Raw genomic sequence first — 16,846 nt, forward strand, 5'->3', positions numbered from 1 at the left:
TAGTTCTCAAAAGAGTTATTGCTGCTGTGTCCCACCATTTTCCTTTCTGGTTTGCCAGAAATCCCAGTATAGTAAGTACTGCCCTCCTTGCTTCCTGGGGATCTTGGAATCTAGAGAAATGAAAAGTTCTCTGCTCCCAGGAAGGTTATTGTGGCGCTACTGCTAATGTCAGAATCCTGCTCACAGCACCAATTGTCTAGCTCTTAATCCTGCCCTGACTATGCCAATTGTGAAGCTAGGCAACCACACAAGTTGTTGGGCTCTTTTACCTGTACTGACTGGGCCAATTGTTGAGCTAGGGCTGGGTATGGAGCTCCCAGACCCCTCAAGCCCATTCACAGGCTGGGTCACAAACCTTACATACACCAGGCTGGGTCACCGGATCCCTTCACACAGGTCTATGAGCTAGGTAGCCAGCCAAAAGGTCCTTGGAGCCATAGGTTGGAAATCATGGCCATGCAGGGTAGACATCCGAGTCAGACGCCCGCCCACCTGCTTCACTAAAACTCCTCTCTACCTCTCTCCCTCCCTCTCTCTCTCTCTCTCTCTCAAGAACACAAGAATAGCAACAAAACTAAAAAGACATTGGCACGCATGCGCACTAACTCCATATGCACACACAATTTGCTTACAAAGGATGTGCTAAAACTACACCCAACTGGACCCAAGGCAAGGGCCCTGACCAAACTATTCTATTTTCTTTTTTTTTTTTTTTTTTTTTTTTGTCTTTTTTGTGACCGGCACTCAGCCAGTGAGTGCACCGGTCATTCCTATGTAGGATCCGAACCCGCGGCGGGAGCGTCGCCGCGCTCCCAGCGCAGCACTCTACCGAGTGCGCCACGGGCTCGGCCCAAAACTATTCTATTTTCCCTACAGTTATAGATCCTATCTCTTTGATCTAGGGGGCTGATAGGCAGTTCCATTAGATCTGATTCCATGAGTATGTGCTATATTAAGTATAAGCCAGAATGTCTGGCCTACCAGGGAGGAATCATGTCTTCCTCAACAGACACTGACATTAAGGGTTTTGGTTTGTTCTGGTTTGGTTTTTTCCTTTAAAGTTGTTCTTTTAAACGTTTTATTTGCAACATCTCCAAGGAAAATTGAAATTTTAAGTAGATAAGACAAAGTGGAAAAATCTAATTTGATCATTTCCGAGATTATTTTAAGTCTGTGTAACTTTAAATGTTCATATGTGTTCCAAGTAAATAGTGGGAACAGTTAAGAACATTTGATACCACAGTTGATATTCTGGAAGCAAATAATAATGGGAGAAAAGTAAAACTAGTAAAATCTGTTCGTAACAGAAATGTAGAACAATGTAATAAATATATAGTCTCTCCTTAAGCCTTTGAAAATCGTGAATTATTTTAATAAAGATAATTTGTTTGGTTGAACTCCAATTCTTGGAGTTCGAGTTCTTGGCCCAAATTGTCTTTTCAAATCTGTTTTATAAAAGTCATTTCAGTCCAGTTAGGTTTTAAGTACTGATTTTAAAGGATGACCCTTGAACAGTGGTGTTCAGGCAGTTTTAATCATATTACCCTTTCTTCAAACAAAATATTTCATGGAAGTACAATATCTGAAAATAAATCTCCTCTGTTTGAATTAGGATAAAGAAAGGAAAACAGAAGTTCATGTACTCAGACATGCATACATAAATCTGTGGTTTCAAAGACCACACTTTGAAAATCACTGGATTTTACTACCTTTTCATTAAAATGACTGATAACCCCAATTTTTAGTATTCTGAAGTAGACCTTGAGCAACAATTAATTTAAATTTAAAAATATAAGCTTCAGGAAGTAGTTTCCTGAAAGACAGTGGCAGCAGTGGCATTGTTCTTCCATCTCTCCATATAAACAGATAGAGCAAGTAAGATATGAAAAATCAAAAAGCTACAGATAGCAACTACCTCAAAACGAGGTATTCCCACAAACCCCCAAATACTAGCAAGCAAAGACAAACTACTAGCAACTACTACAAGATCAATGTGGGATCAGTAACTGTGTGAGAGGAAGCAAATGGAAGGAAAGAGGGCAACTAATGGACCCTGAGAAGAGGAGAGCCCTCAGGCGACTAATGGACCCTGAGAAGAGGAGAGCCCTCAGAATACCAGCAAGGACTCATTGGAAAGCACAGCAAGCCAGGCACAGAGCAGCCACTGGGTGGGCGTTTTTTTGCAGGTTCACTTTCATAGGTGAATACAGAGGGACTGAGAAGCTATTCAGTTTGATGGTGCTGGAGCAGCCTGGGCCTTATAAACTCTTGAAGCAAGCAAACAAAGCTCCCTTTCAGAACAAATGCTGTCACTAAAGAAAGCTGCTTGAATTAGTATCCACCTGAGCAGCACAGCATAATAGGGGAGAAGAAGGAGAAAGTCTAGATAAAAAGTGGACAAGGAGAACAGAGGACTGGGTGACTATATTTTTTAAATCACATTGCAAAAACAACAAGAAAGAGTTCTAGAATCACGAAGTCAGAAATACTAATGTGGACTATACCCAAAGTACAGGAAACTTCTTTTTTTTTTTTAAGAGTTAAATAAAAATTGTTAAGCAAAGTTTTTATAGGAAATAGAATAAGGGGCAAAATAATGTTCCTGCAATGAAAGCATGCCCCCAAAAGTCCACAAAATAGATAAAAACTCTAAATTATTACGTCAAAACAAGCTGAAAGGTATTTTTTAAATGATAGAGGACAGGAAAGAAACATAAATCAAAATTAGAAAAGACTCAGAAATTAGGTGATTGGAGAAAAATCCATGGAGTAGCATGTTGAAGATATTCGAGGAAAGAAAACATAAGCCACTTATTTTCTATTCAACCAAACTTCCCTTCAAGTACAACTACTGCAGACAAATAGTATGAACACTCCAAGAAGTGGATATTGTTCACCTGAGTCCTTGCTGAGAAATCTAGTGGAGAATGAGCTTCAGACAATGAAAATGAAAAACAAAAACTGGAGAGACATCAGGGTAGGAGCTGGTGAAATTCTGTTTTCTAGTGCTTAGGTAGAGGTCCATGTAACTGAGTTCTGGCCCTGACATGGCGTGGCAGAAATACTGGGTACTACCAGGCACTATCCTCCACACTCTCTTTACTGATTGGCCAGCTGCTTGCGAAGGGTCCAGCAAAATATTCTTTGTCACCAGTAGAAATCCCTTTACAGTTATTACACATATCTCAAAAATAATGTTTATGCTTTACTACTTTAAGATTACAGTAATTATTAGACCTACCAGATTAGATGAGATTTTGTCATTTAATAAGGAAGCATATCTATAACAAATTTTTTAATTCTTTGATCACTGTATTTCAATATAATTTGTTTCCTTTGTAATATTGTGCATTTTCTGTTAGGCATTTAAAAACATAAGTCCATGACCCAAAAGAGAGTAGAAACTTCTGACTTAAATGGAAGGAGATATGGTCTGTTAATTAATGTGGGAGCAGAGTGCCTTCTCCCCACTTGGTGAACGTGCATTGAAAATGACTTGAGGAAGAAATAAACTTTTGTTGTATTTAAAATGGAAGGGGGGGAAGAACAACAGCGTGGAGGAAAGTTCTTAATTTTATTCAAATGCTCTTGTAGAAACAACATTAGTTTTTTCTGAATGTTTAAGTAGCTTTCTAGTATTTAAAACCAATCTACATGGCCTTTATTGATTATCCCCAGGGGTCAAAAGAAGCATAATCCTATCTTTAATTGTTATGCTTGGGCAGACTAGACCAAAGTGAATATTTCTGTGTCACAGTCATTCTAGTTCTCACTTTAAAATGCAAATTTGGTTCAAAGTGCTCTTCCCCAAGGGGATTGTGCAGATTTCAGACACAAGTAAATACATTTCTGAATATTTTAGTACATTTCTGATAATTTTCTGTCACAAAAACCTAATAGGATTATGACATAATGTATAATTATGGGATTTATTGCTTAAGGGGACTTTATAGAGGGTACCTAATCCACCATCCTCATCTTCATAAGAGTAAACTAAAGACCAGAAGAGTTTATACTTACACATGGTCAGACTTACTCGTGGTCACACAACTGGGGTGGCAGTCTAGGCTAAAACTACGCTTTTTCCACACATGCGATAATAACATAGTGTTATACCAACTGTAGTTTTCCATCTTCCTCCTTTTTCGTCCTTCCTTCCTGTCACAGTAGAAGAGATGTCAGTGCTGTCTATGGTTTAATCCGCCCTCCTGCCTGTGCACTTTGTATCCCACTTCCTCTTGCTTCCTCCTTAAAACTCACATTCCTTTGTGCCCCCTCACATCCAGACTTCTAGAAGAGAAACACATTGTCCCTCCAATCTCTCTTTTTTTTTTTTCCATTCCTTAACTCATAACTAATGCCAAACATTTCACTTAAACTCCTCTTCTCAGTCACAAGCAGCTCCATTTTGCTGAAAATGATGGACCTTTTGTTACCGAAATAGGGTCTTGGGTCCCAAAGTCATAGAAATGAACAATGTACCCAGCAGTCAAGCAAGCAACACTTTATTAAAAGAGGAGATAGACTTATGCATAAGGGTGGTAGCTACAGTAAAGATAGCCCCCCAAGGGGAGCTGTTCAGGGTCTTTTATAGGGAAAGGAATTAAGGGGTACAGGCCAGCGTCACTAGAGGTGGTCCATTCTATTCTTGCTGATTGCATCATGAGCACATGCTCAGTTAAGGCTTTGATCCTTGCACCTGCTCAGTAGGTCCAAGATGGTGGTGGCGTTCATCATCATCACCCCAGGAGGGTCATCGTAGCAGTCACCTTGAAGCTTTGTGTGCATGCGAGAATTCCTAAAGGGGTCTTAAGGTTAATCTGTAACTTAATTTTTATGATTATGGTAAACAAGCCTTGGGGAGGGGTTTTGCAACTCAGAGAATATCTGTTCCCCTCTTATCTCAGTTTATTTCATCAGGGGGGGCCATGGGGTAATCATGTACCCCGGGGGTCTCATGATTGAGGACTAGGAAAGTAATAAAGTGTCTTCTGCAGGGAAAATGGAGTCAGTTTGATCCACAGGCCTAGTAGCCTTATTTTGTCTTGCTTTCTCAATATTTTTCTTCACCACTCTGAAGTGTACAGCACTTTTGACCACTTCTCCCCTTTCAAGTACGCTCCTCTCTCTGTTTCTGTGATACCATATTCCCCTGAATTTCCTTATGGCTGATCACTCTTTCTCAGTCTCTTCTTTTGCTCACACCTTTAAATGTCAATGAGTGTTTCTCAGGGGAACTTCCCTCCTAACTTCTCTTTTTTTTGCACTGCTCGTTCTCTCCTTACCTGAAGCACTCCTGGGGCTCTGAAGACCCACTGTGTGCTGCTGTTGGCTTATGAATACGCCGCAAAACAGCCCTTTCACCTGAATTTCACACCTGGCTAGCATCTGCACTTGGACATCCAACATGCCCTTCAAATCCAGCATGCTCCTTTTGTATCTGGGCTCTGAGATTCATCGACTTCTTTCCATGCCCCTGTCATTGCCACCATCATCTCATACCTTGATCTCTGTAAAGCCTGCTAACTTGACCCATTCCCCCAACCTCAACCCCTTCCTCATAGTAGTCAGAGTGATCTTTTTAAAATGAGAATCTGTTCTAAAACCTGTCCTTGGGATAAGTCTGCATTAGCACTACATAAAAGGTGCTTTCTTGATCTGGCCCTGCTTTTACCTCTCCAGCCTCACCATTTACATTTACAGTACATTACATTTACCCAATATTACACATTACTTTTAGTTTTCTGAAAGAAACTTCCCCTTTTCTGTTGCCTCCTAGGCTTTGCCTGTGCTCTTCCCTGCCTACCCTTCTCTCTCCACCCCCGTTTTCCACTTTCCTCTTACTCCTGGATAACTTCTTTGAATCTTTTAGATCTCAAATCTCATGAGGAGCCTTTTCTCTTTGCTTCCGTAAGCACTCCTGCTTACTCCTATTATAGATAGCACTTATCGTGGTGTGTTGTAGTTGTCTTCTAACTTGTCTGTCTTCCTCCAAAAGATGGTAAACTCCATGGGAGGTGCAGCTATCTCTTATTCATAATTATATCCCAGGATCTAGCATCTGCACATTTCTTTTAATGGTTGAATTAAGGTACCGTTTTGGGTTTATATAGTCTTTTTTTTCTTTTTTTTTTTTTGTGTGTGTGTGTGTGTGTGTGTGTGTGTGTGTGGCCAGCTGACTGGTAAATTCTTTTCTTTTTTAGTTGATATGTATTGATTATACATATTTATGGGGTACAGAGTTATATTTCAATACATGTATCCAATGCGTGATGAGCATATTCATCACAAGAATTTATTCTTTCTTTGTGATGAGAGCATTTGAACTCATCTCTTCTAGCCGATTGAGAACATACAATAAATTATTAATTATAGACACTTAGCTCTGCTGTAGACCACTAGACTTATTTTTCCTTTTGTGATTTTTGTATCTGTTAATCAACCTCACTCTATCCCCTTCCTCCTCTCCTTCCCTCCTCTTCCCAGCCTCTATTAACCACAGTTATAATCTCTACTTCTAAAAACTCAACTTTCTTTTTTTTTTTTTTAGCTTCCCAACATGAATGAGAACATGCAGTATTTATCTTTCTGTGCCTGACTTATTTTACTTAATATCTTTCAGGCTCATCCATGTTGCTGAAAATGACAGAATTTTATTCTTTTTTTATGGTGGAGTAGTATTCCATTGTGTATAGTTACCACATTTTCTTTATCCATTCTACTGTTGATGGACACCCAGATTTTATATCTTGGATGTTGTGAATAGTGCTACAGTAAACATGGGGGTGCAGATATCTCTTTGGTATGCTAATATCCTTTCCTTTGGATAAATAAGCAGCAGTGCGATTGCTGGAGAGTATGTTAGTTCTATTTTTAGTTTTTTGAGAAATCTCCATACTGTTTTCCATAATCGCTTTCCTAATTTATGTTCCCACCACCAACAGTGTATATGAGTTTGCTTTTCTCTGCATCCTTGCCTGCATTTGTTATTTTTGTGTTTTTTGATAGTAGCCATTCTAACGAGGGTAAAATGACATCTCATGCTGGTTTTGATTTGCATTTCCCTGATGGTTAGTGATATTGAGCATTTTTTCATATACCTGTTGGCCATTTGTATGTCTTCCTTTGTAAAATGTCTGTTCAGGTCATTTGCCCATTTTTTAATTGGATTATCTGGTTTTTTTGCTGTTAAGTTCCTTGTATATTCTGGATATTAATCCCTTGTTGGTGAATAGTTTGCAAATATTTTTTTCCCATTCTGCTAGTTGCCTCTTCACTCTTTGTTTCCTTTGCTATGCAGATGCTTTTTAGTTTGATATAATCCCATTTGTCCATTTTTGCTTTTGTTGCCTATGCTTTAGAAGTCCTCCCCATAAAATTTACCTAGACCAATGTGTTATAGGTGTCAGGAGAAATCACTCTCAGAGACTGATATGGAAAAGAAAAAAAAAACTTTATTGCCAGCAGCTGGGACCACACCAGCCAATTCAGAGTGTGGCCCCGAGCCGTTTTTTACTTTCGGTTTTTAAAGCTGCAAGCGCAGCAACTCGATCGCCCGATCACTGCGCTAGGAGTTATTGGCCAGTGCAAGCAAGCCAACAGTACATAAGCTAATTTTGCGGTTAGCATGGCTCCTCCCAGCCCCTCCCACATTTTCCCGCCTGGGTTTTTCCCTCCTGAGTTTATACAAAATGGAGGGGCTTTCTTAAAATGGCACCAGTCCTGTCAACAGCAGAAACATCATTTCATTCCCCACTGGTTTTTTAACCATGAGAGCAAATCCTTACTTACGGATCAATATCTGGACCCCAGTTAAGATCTTTAAGGTCCTCTAGATCTTCTAGAGGAATTTGATCATAATGAGACCATAAGCTTAAGAGTTTAACAGCTTGTATTCTCTCCTTTATAAGGTTTGTAAGTTTGTTGAGGATGCAGGGGCCCACCATGAGTAGTAGGAGGAGAATTACTATGGGGCCCGCTAGGCTAGAAACCAGAGTAGTTAACCAAGGTGAAAAATTGAACCAGGATTCGAACCAGCCTGAGGACTGAGCTCAGTCTTGTTCCCATTGTCCAATGCATTCTCTTAATTTTTCATGAAGTCTTTAACAACTCCGGTATGGTCTATATATACACAGCACTCTTCCTTTAATGCCAAACAGAGTCCCCCTTTTTGTAGAAAGAGAAGGTCAAGTCCTCTACAGTTTTGTAGGACTACCTCGGAAAGGGAAGACAAGGAAGTTTGGAGGAGGGTTATAGAATTTTCGAGCTCTCAGAGATCCTGGTCCATAGTTTGTTGTAATACTGCTAAGGCAGAGTTTTGGGTACTTAATGCAGCTACCCCGGTCCCTAACCCAGCTAAGCCTACAGTGGAAGCAATGGTGAGAAGTGTTATAGGCTCCCTTTTGGACCTATGTAAAGGGTCCGAACTGAGCTCGGGGAGAAATTGGTCAGAGGCATAAACAGAAGCTCTGGGAAATAGGAATACCAGGACACAATACCCTCCAGTCTTATTTAGCATTTGTCCGTGGACACATGAGGTTATTCCAGTTGTACAGGGCCACCATTTCCTCTTTGGGGGTATGTAGTAGCATGAGTAAGCGATGGAGGAATTAACAGTTTGGCAGGGTCTGGAATGGGCAGAATAATTTCTTATACAGGTCCCATTTCCTGTAAGTAGTTCTAAGGTGGTTCCTGTACCTGGATGTTGCAAGCAGCAGTTATCAATGTCTGTCTTAATGGTATAATTTCCTGAAACCGCTATTCCTTCATAATAAGAGGGCAAGGTTAGCAAGCATATCCAGCATCCAGGGCTGATGACATTTGGGTTGGTGGTGTTTAGTACATTATATATACTTTCTATTTGGTCCCAGAATCATTGGCTGGAAGAACTGTAATTGGGAAAGTGGGGGCAGAGACTCTAGGGAATGGGCTTGGTGGAATCAGCGGGGAGATTATCGATTGGTTAGGGCCAATAGCCATAGATTTTACCAAGGATGTTATTTTTATCTAATTTTAATAATTCCTCCTGGGTGGGCGAAGGAAGGATCTGTAAAGTTGGATGCCCCAAGTTAGGCCCATCTTCCAATCAGTTAAGGAGTGGGCTCTTGCTGCAGCAGTAAAGGTGATATTGACTCAGTTGGATGCCCGAGGAGTTTGTCCGCTGTAAACTGGGTCCCTTGTGATGGAAATGAGAGCATTTTTGCGGTTTGGGGGTTCCAACCTGCTGATTCTACACAATCCCAAGTTTTACAATAGAAACTATTTTCATATCCACATTGCCAATTATGGGGCTGGTTTATGGGTCCTGGGCATGCATTCCATTGATAGTATAACCTTAGTCGGAGCTGGGGTATAGTAGGGAATAAATCAGTTAGGTTAAAGGCAAGTGACCTGGGAAAAGCCACAGTAGTTAGGTTTACACCAGTCGTGCTAAAAGAAGTTAATACACGGCGAGATGAATCTCCTACCTGGGTTACTTCCCAGGTAAAATTATAAATAGCATGGGGATTTGCAGTGACATAGTTTAAAGTTTGAACCAAAATATTTAAAACAATTAACCAGAACATTTTGTAAGTCTTATCTTAAAAGGTGAGTCTGTTTGTTGAATGGTCCATCGGTCTCCTGAAACATCTTCAGTGGGCAGCGCAGGCTTTATGTGGGTCCAATGAATCCAGGCATGCTTTCCAGCGACTTTCACTGCTGTTGGGGTGCTGAGGTCCCCAGGCTGGGGAACGGGCACTTTGGCTTCCCGTTCCTGCTTGGGAGAAGGGTCATTAGTAACATCAAGCTTATTTCAGATCTCTGAGAAGACCTGTTGGAGTGCTTGGAGTTCACCCAGTATGGATCCCTGAGTATTGGGTTCCTTTGCTATGGGCTTGGGCAACAGGGGTGGTGGTCGCCCAAACAATATTTCAAAAGGTATAAAATTTTCTCGAGCCGTGGCGCACTTGGTAGAGTGCTGCGCTGGCAGCGCGGCGACGCTCCCGCCGCGGGTTCGGATCCTATATAGGACTGACCGGTATACTCACTGGCTGAGTGCCGGTCACGAAAAAACGACAAAAAAAAAAAAAAAAAAAAAAAAATTTTCTCTATAAGGGGTATTCCTAATTCTTAACAGAGCAGAGGGAAGGAAGTCCACTCAGTTTTCGCCAGTCTCCAAGCGGAGTTTTGTCAACATTTTTTTTTAAAGTTCTATTCATCCTTTCTACCTGTCCAGAGCTTTGAGGCCTGTAAGCACAGTGTAATTTCCAAGTAATTCCCAGGCTCTGGGCCATTTGCTGGGAAACTTTGGCTGTGAAGGCTGGGCCATTATCTGATGCTATTTTTATGGGGAGGCCAAATCGGGGTATAATTTCATATATGAATTTTTTGACAACTATCTGAGCTGTCTCTGTTCTGGTTGGGAAAGCTTCAAACCATCCCGAGTAAGTATCCACATAAACAAGCAAATATTTGTATCCATACCTTCCTGGTGCGACCTCAGTGAAGTCGACTTCCCAGTGTTCTCCAGGATATTCTCCTTTTTGTCGATTTCCTTGCCAATTTTTAGCAATGTTTTTGGCATTTACTTGTGCACATGGGAAACAGCATTGAGTGACAGTTTCTATTGCTTTTTGCATATTATTGAAGTTAAAATTTTTTTCAACAAGGTAAATAACTTAGTTTTCCCCAAGTGGGTCACCTTGTGAGTATCTAAAACTAGGTGGGCCCCCAAGTTCTCTGGTAACCAAAGTGTCCCATCTTTAAACTTGATCCATCCAGTGTCTTGATCGGGCTCTAACCCAAGTTTTTTGGCCCACTCTAGATCAGTTTTTGACTAAGCTGGCTTTTGCTGACAGCTGGGGCTCCAGTAAAGCAGGCTCTATGGTTGTGATCCCCACTGGTTTTAAGGCAACTGCTTTTGTGATTTGGTCCACAAAATTATTCCCTAGTATTGTGGGAGAGTTCCCCCGTTGGTGTGCCTTACAATGGATGATGGCGACCTTGGCGTGGAGCCAGATGGCCTCTAGTAGGGCCAGGATCTCTGGTACGTTTTTGATGGTTTTCCCATCTGATGTTAGCAGTCCTCTCTCTTTTTATAATGCACCATGTCCATGCGCCGTGGCAAAAGCATACCTGCTGTCCATATAGATGTTCACTGTTTCCCCTTGGCTCAGCTGTAATGCCTTCGTAAGGGCAATGAGCTCTGCTCGTTGTGCTGATGTTCCTGGGCCCAACGCTTGTGACCATATGACGGCCTCCATAGTGACTACTGCTGCTCCTGCATACCAGACCCTGCCAATCATGTAGCTGCTCCCATCTGTGAACAAGGTTAGTTCTGCTCCTTCCCAAGGAGAGTCTTTTAAATCTGGCCAGGTCCCTTGGAATGTAGACAGTACCTCCAGGCAGTCATGTATGGGTATCTTTGGGTCTGGGTCAGAAAGCAATGTGGCAGGGTTTATAGTGGTTACAGGAAGGAATTTAATACGCGTTGGGTCTAACAGCAAGGCTTGATAATAAGTCAGGTGTGCGTCTGAGATCCATTTCCCAAGGGGGGGTCTTTAATAGAGTCTCAACCCCATGGGGGGAGGTTACTTGGAGCTCTTGCCCTAAGGTTAATTTGTTTGGTTAGTTTGTTTGCCTCCTTGATAAGGAGGGCAGTAGCCGTGGTTGCCCTTAAGCATTTAGGCCATCCAGAGGCTACTGGATCTAACTTATGAGATAAGTAGGCAACTGGTCGTTTCCAGGGCCCTAAATCTTGGGTGAGGACCCCCTTTGCAATTCCCTTTTTTTCTGCCACAAAGAGGGAAAATGGCTTATTCAGGTCCAGGAGGGCTAATGCTGGGACCTGGGTGAGGGCAGATTTAAGGCTTTTGAAGGCCTTTTGTTGTTGCTCTGTCCAGTTTATTCCCTACCCAGGGCCCTTGATGACCTTATACATGGATTGGGCTTTCTCAGCAAAGTTTAAAATCCATAGTCTGCAGTATCCTGCAGCTCCGAGAAATTCCCGAATTTGCCTCTTAGAAAGTGGCTGGGGTATTTGAAGAATGGCTTCTATTCGTTTAGGGGAAAGTTTCCATCTCCCCTCTGACAAGATGTATCCTAAATAAGTTACAGATGGTAGACATAATTGAGTCTTTTTGGCAGATACCCAATATCTGAGGCCTTGTAAGGTTGTCAAAAGATCCTTAGTTGCCTCCTCGCAATCTTGGTAGGAGTTAGCAGCGAGGAGCAGGTCATCCACATATTGTAAAAGTGTAACCTTGGGTCCCCATTTTACCTTGTAAGGCTGTAAATCCTGGCTGAGAGCCTCGCCAAACAGCGTAGGAGAATTCTTGAATTCTTGTGGCAGTCAAGTCCGTGGCAGTCAAGTCCGTGTTAGCTCTCCAGAGAAGCTCCCATCAGGGGCATTCCATTTGAACGTGAAGATAAGCTGGCTGGAACTAGCCAAAGTAGGCTGAAAAAGGCATCCTTTAAATCCAACACTGTACATACCTTATGGCCAGGTGGCAGGAGACTGAGGAGAGTATAGGGATTTGGAACAGTGGCATGGATAGTTTCCACTCTTTTATTAACTTCTCTGAGATCCTGCACAGGTCAGAAGTCCCCTGTACCAGGTTTTTGGACCCGCAGCAGGAGAGTGTTCCAGTTGGACTGGCATGGAATTAAAATGCCTTCTTTCATAAGCCTATTTATGTGCGGGGTTATACCTTCTCTGGCCCTCAAGGGAATAGGGTACTGCTTTACCCTGATTGGTATGGCAGAACTAGTTAGTTGCACCACAATGGGGGCTTGGTGCTTTGCTAAGCCTGGGGGGTTAGTCTCTGCCCGTACACCTGGTATTTCTTTCATGTAGATAGCCAATAACCCTTTTTCATGGGTTGGGCTGTCTAAAGTTTCAGTCTCTAGAAGTTTATATTTCTCTTGTAAAGACACAGTTACCATTAGGGTAGTGACTTTCCCATTTAGTTGGAGATTGGCAGAAGCGGGCCCAAAGGTGATGGTGGCTCCCAATTTATGAAGCAAATCTACCCAAAAGAGGGTAGGGGTAGTCTGGCCTAAGGAGGAAGGAATGTGTAACAGTTCCTTTCTAAGACTGTAAGTCGAGCATCAGTCCAAGAGCAAAATTCAGTCCTTCCTGTTGCCCCTTGGATGAGAATTGGCAATCTAGAACTGGGCTGCTCAGGTTTTTGGAGCATTGAATATGTTGCCCCGATGTCAACAAGAAATGACACGGGTTTGCCCCCTACTTTTAGTGTTGCCTTGGGCTCCCGGGGGCAGCTTCTTGTGGAGCCCTGGCCTCATCAATCATCTGAATCTTGTGTCATGTGTACATGAAATGATGGCCTTGGAATCTGTCTTGTCTTTTAGCAGGGAGCAATCCTTCTTCCAGTGGCCTCTTTCGTTACAGTAGGCACATTGGTCCTTGTCCAGAGGTGTGCGTTTATTTGGGCCAACACCATGGGACTTCGTTCTCTGTTGTCCTCGTTTGGGTTGTTCTGGACCGGCGAGGAGGACTTTTGTTAGCCTTTTTAGTTGTCTATGTTCAGGTGGGTCGTGGTTATGGTAAACCTTTTGGACTATCTCAACCAGCTCAAAGAGAACCTTGCCTTCGAAGCCCTTTAATTTTTGTAACTTATCCTTAATATCTGGAGGTGACTGAGTTACAAAGGCCAAATTAATAGCTCACCTATTTTCAGGTGCCCCTGGGTCAATCGGCGTATAAATCCAATAAGCCTCCAGGAGGCGCTCAAGGAAAGCACTAGGGGACTCATTTGGCTGTTGGGTTACTTCACTAACCTTTGAAAGGTTGGTTGGTTTCCGGGCTGCTACTCGGACCCCCTGCAGCAGAGTCTGGCGATACTGATCGAGGGCCCCCTTACCTCTATCTGTGTTGGGGTCCCTTTCAGGACGGACTGATGGGAAGGCAAGGGATATGCGTTCAGGATCATCCATGGGATGGCCATCAGGCCCGTGTATGGCCTTCCGTGCCTCCCGCCAGATCCTTTCTCACTCCTCAGAGGTAAATAAGGTCTGCAGCAACTGCTGACAGTCGTCCCAGGTGGGCTATTGAGTAAAAAAGACAGACTCGAGGAGCGAGATTAGGGGTTCCACTTAAAAAGAGGGATTCTGATTCTTCCAGTTATACAGATCACTAGTAGTAAAGGGAACATAAACCATGAAGGGTCCCTGAGGTCCTGGGGCCTCACGCAAAGGAAAGAGGTGGACCCAGGGAGAAGAAGTGGAGTGAGAAGAGTCAGAAGGCAAAGAGAGTTCAGGGGAATAAGGGGCACCCGAACGGGTGTGAGGAGGCAAAAGAAGGAGGTTGTCCATCCGCTGGGGGTTGTCTGTGTAAGGGGGCGGCCGAACTACATCTTCTTCGTCAGGGGGTGAAGGGAGTACTGGTTTCTGAAGCCAGGAGGGCGGTCTGGCCAGGAGAACGGTTCGCGTCACTCATAGATGTGAAGGTTTCTTGACTTCTGGAAAACATTTCTTTAACCAAGGGGTTGGGAAGGTTAAAATTTCGATCCAGATTTGGATGTAGGGAATCTGGTCTGGATGCCCAGGTTTCCCAAAAATGATCTGGCAGACAGCCTGTGCAAGGGGAAGACTAGTAGAGCCTTCCATAGGCCATCCAACATCAAAATCTGGCCAGTCTACTTCACATAAAATTCTTAAAACATCTGGTGAGACTGACACACCTAAATCAAGTTCCTTCTCTTGAAAGGTTTTAAAATTAGTGAGAAAGCATTGAAGGACTGTTGGCTTAGAGGATCCCTGTCCCATGTTGACCTGAGGGGCAAAATATGGCCAAGCACATAAAATGGACAGACTCACAACAACATACATAAACCCACGAGGTTACTATAAAGACAAACACAAAGACAATACACAAGTTTGGCCACCAAGGGAGGCCACCAAGTGGACCGCAGTGACGTCTCGCTGGGTCCGGGGAAGAGGCGTTGCAACTGCGTCCAGTCTGGCCTGATCACCACCAAAAGAGTCTACTCACCCAAATCTAGAGGCACCGGAAAATCCTAAGCTGGCCAGCAGAAGATCTTGTGCCTCCGGGGCTGAGGAATGTCTTCTCAGGAGCTCCCCCCTAGAGACTTCATACTGTGGGGAAAAATCCCAGCACTGTGGAGTTGGTCCCCAAGGGGTAATGGTGATCCCGGACGAGCCCCCAAATGTTATAGGTGTCGGGAGAAATCACTCTCAGAGACCGATATGGAAAAGAAAAAAAAAATTTATTGCCAGCAGCCGGGACTGCACCAGCCAATTCAGAGTGTGGCCCCGAGCCATTTTTACTTTTGATTTTTAAAGCTGCAAGCGTGGCAACTCAGTCACCCAATCACCGTGCTAGGAGTTATTGGCCAATACATGCAAGCCAACAGTACATAAGCTAATTTTGTGGTTAGCATGGCTCCTCCCAGCCCCTCCCACATTTTCCCACCCGGGTTTTTCCCACCTGAGTTTTTCCCACCTGAGTTTATACAAAATGGAGGGGCTTTCTTAAAATGGCACCAGTCCTGTCAACAGCAGAAACATCATTTCAAGTGTCTTGGAGTGTTTCCCCTATGTTCTTTTCTAGTAGTTTTATAGTTTCAGGTCTTACATTTAAGGCTTTAATCCATTTTCAGTTGATTTTTGTGAGAGATAGGGGTCTAGTTTCTTTCTTTGACATATGGATATCTAATTTCCCCAGCACCATTTACTGAAGAGGCTGTCCTTTTCCCAGTGTTTGTTCTTGATGCCTTTGTCAAAAGTTAGTTGACTGTAGATATGTGTATTTATATCTACGTTCTCTATTCTATTCCATTGGTCCATGTGTCTGTTTTTTTGCCAGAATCATGCTGTTTTGATTACTATAGCGTTGTAGTAGTATATTTTGAAGTCAGGTAGTGAAATGCCTCCTGCATTTTTCTCAGGATTACTTTGGCTATTCGGGTCTTTTGTTGTTCCATGTGAATTTTAGATTGCCTGTTCTGTTTCTTTGTAGAATATCATTGGTAGGGATTTGATGGGAATTGCATTGATTGAATCCGTAGACCACTCAGGAAAGTACGGTCATTTTGACAATATTTACTCTTTCAGTCCATGAACATGGGATGTCTTTTCAATTATTTGTGTCATCTTTAATTTCTTTCATCAGTGTTTTGATGTTTTCTTTGTTGAGATATGTAGCCCCTTGGTTAAATTTATTCATAGGTATTTTATTTTTGGTAGCTATTATAAATTTCTTTTTCAGCTAGTTTGTTTTTGGTATATAGAAACACTACTGGTTTTTGTATGTTGATTTTGTATTCTGCAGCTTTACTGAATTTGCTTATCAGTTATGAGTTTTTTGGTGGAGTCTTTAGGCTTTTATATATAAGGTCATTTCATCTATAAACAGGGACATTTTGACTTCTTCTTTTCCAGTTTGGATGCTCTTTATTTCTTTCTCTTGTCTAGTTGCTTTGACTAAAACCTCTAATAGTATGTTGGGAAGGTGGTGAAAGTGGGCATCCTTATCTTGTTCCTGTTCTTAGAGGAAAAGCTTTCAACTTTTACTCACTCGGTATGATGTTAGCTGTGAATTTGTTTTATGTGGCCTTTCTTGCATTGAGGTACTTTCCTTTTATACCTAATTTGTTGAGAGTTTTTCTCATGAAGGGATGTTGAATTTTATCAAATGCTTTTTCTGCTTTATTATCTGTATTACAGTGGAACTAAAGCTAGGACACAACTTTGGGATCCATGTCATAGCCCTAACTTATTGGTGAGATTCCAGCCCTCTGAAAAAGTAAATAATTTTATAAACTTTATTGGACCTGTGAAATAAATAGAACAGTCATTTTCCAGTGTACTGAAACATAATAAGGAA

The 16,846-nt window shown here is 42.4% G+C and overlaps 1 protein-coding gene and 1 pseudogene across 1 annotated transcript in view; one reads left to right on the plus strand and one right to left on the minus strand.

Annotated features, from left to right (window-relative positions):
• LOC134390836 (small ribosomal subunit protein eS1-like) overlaps window positions 1–5,427 on the minus strand; it is a 127,264-nt pseudogene extending 121,837 nt beyond the window's left edge.
• The window catches only part of UBE2E2 (ubiquitin conjugating enzyme E2 E2), a 361,055-nt gene that overhangs the window by 231,884 nt on the left and 112,325 nt on the right, over window positions 1–16,846 (plus strand). The window lies entirely within an intron of this gene.

Source organism: Cynocephalus volans, chromosome 11 (assembly GCF_027409185.1).
Source record: "Cynocephalus volans isolate mCynVol1 chromosome 11, mCynVol1.pri, whole genome shotgun sequence".
Classification (NCBI taxonomy): domain Eukaryota; kingdom Metazoa; phylum Chordata; class Mammalia; order Dermoptera; family Cynocephalidae; genus Cynocephalus; species Cynocephalus volans.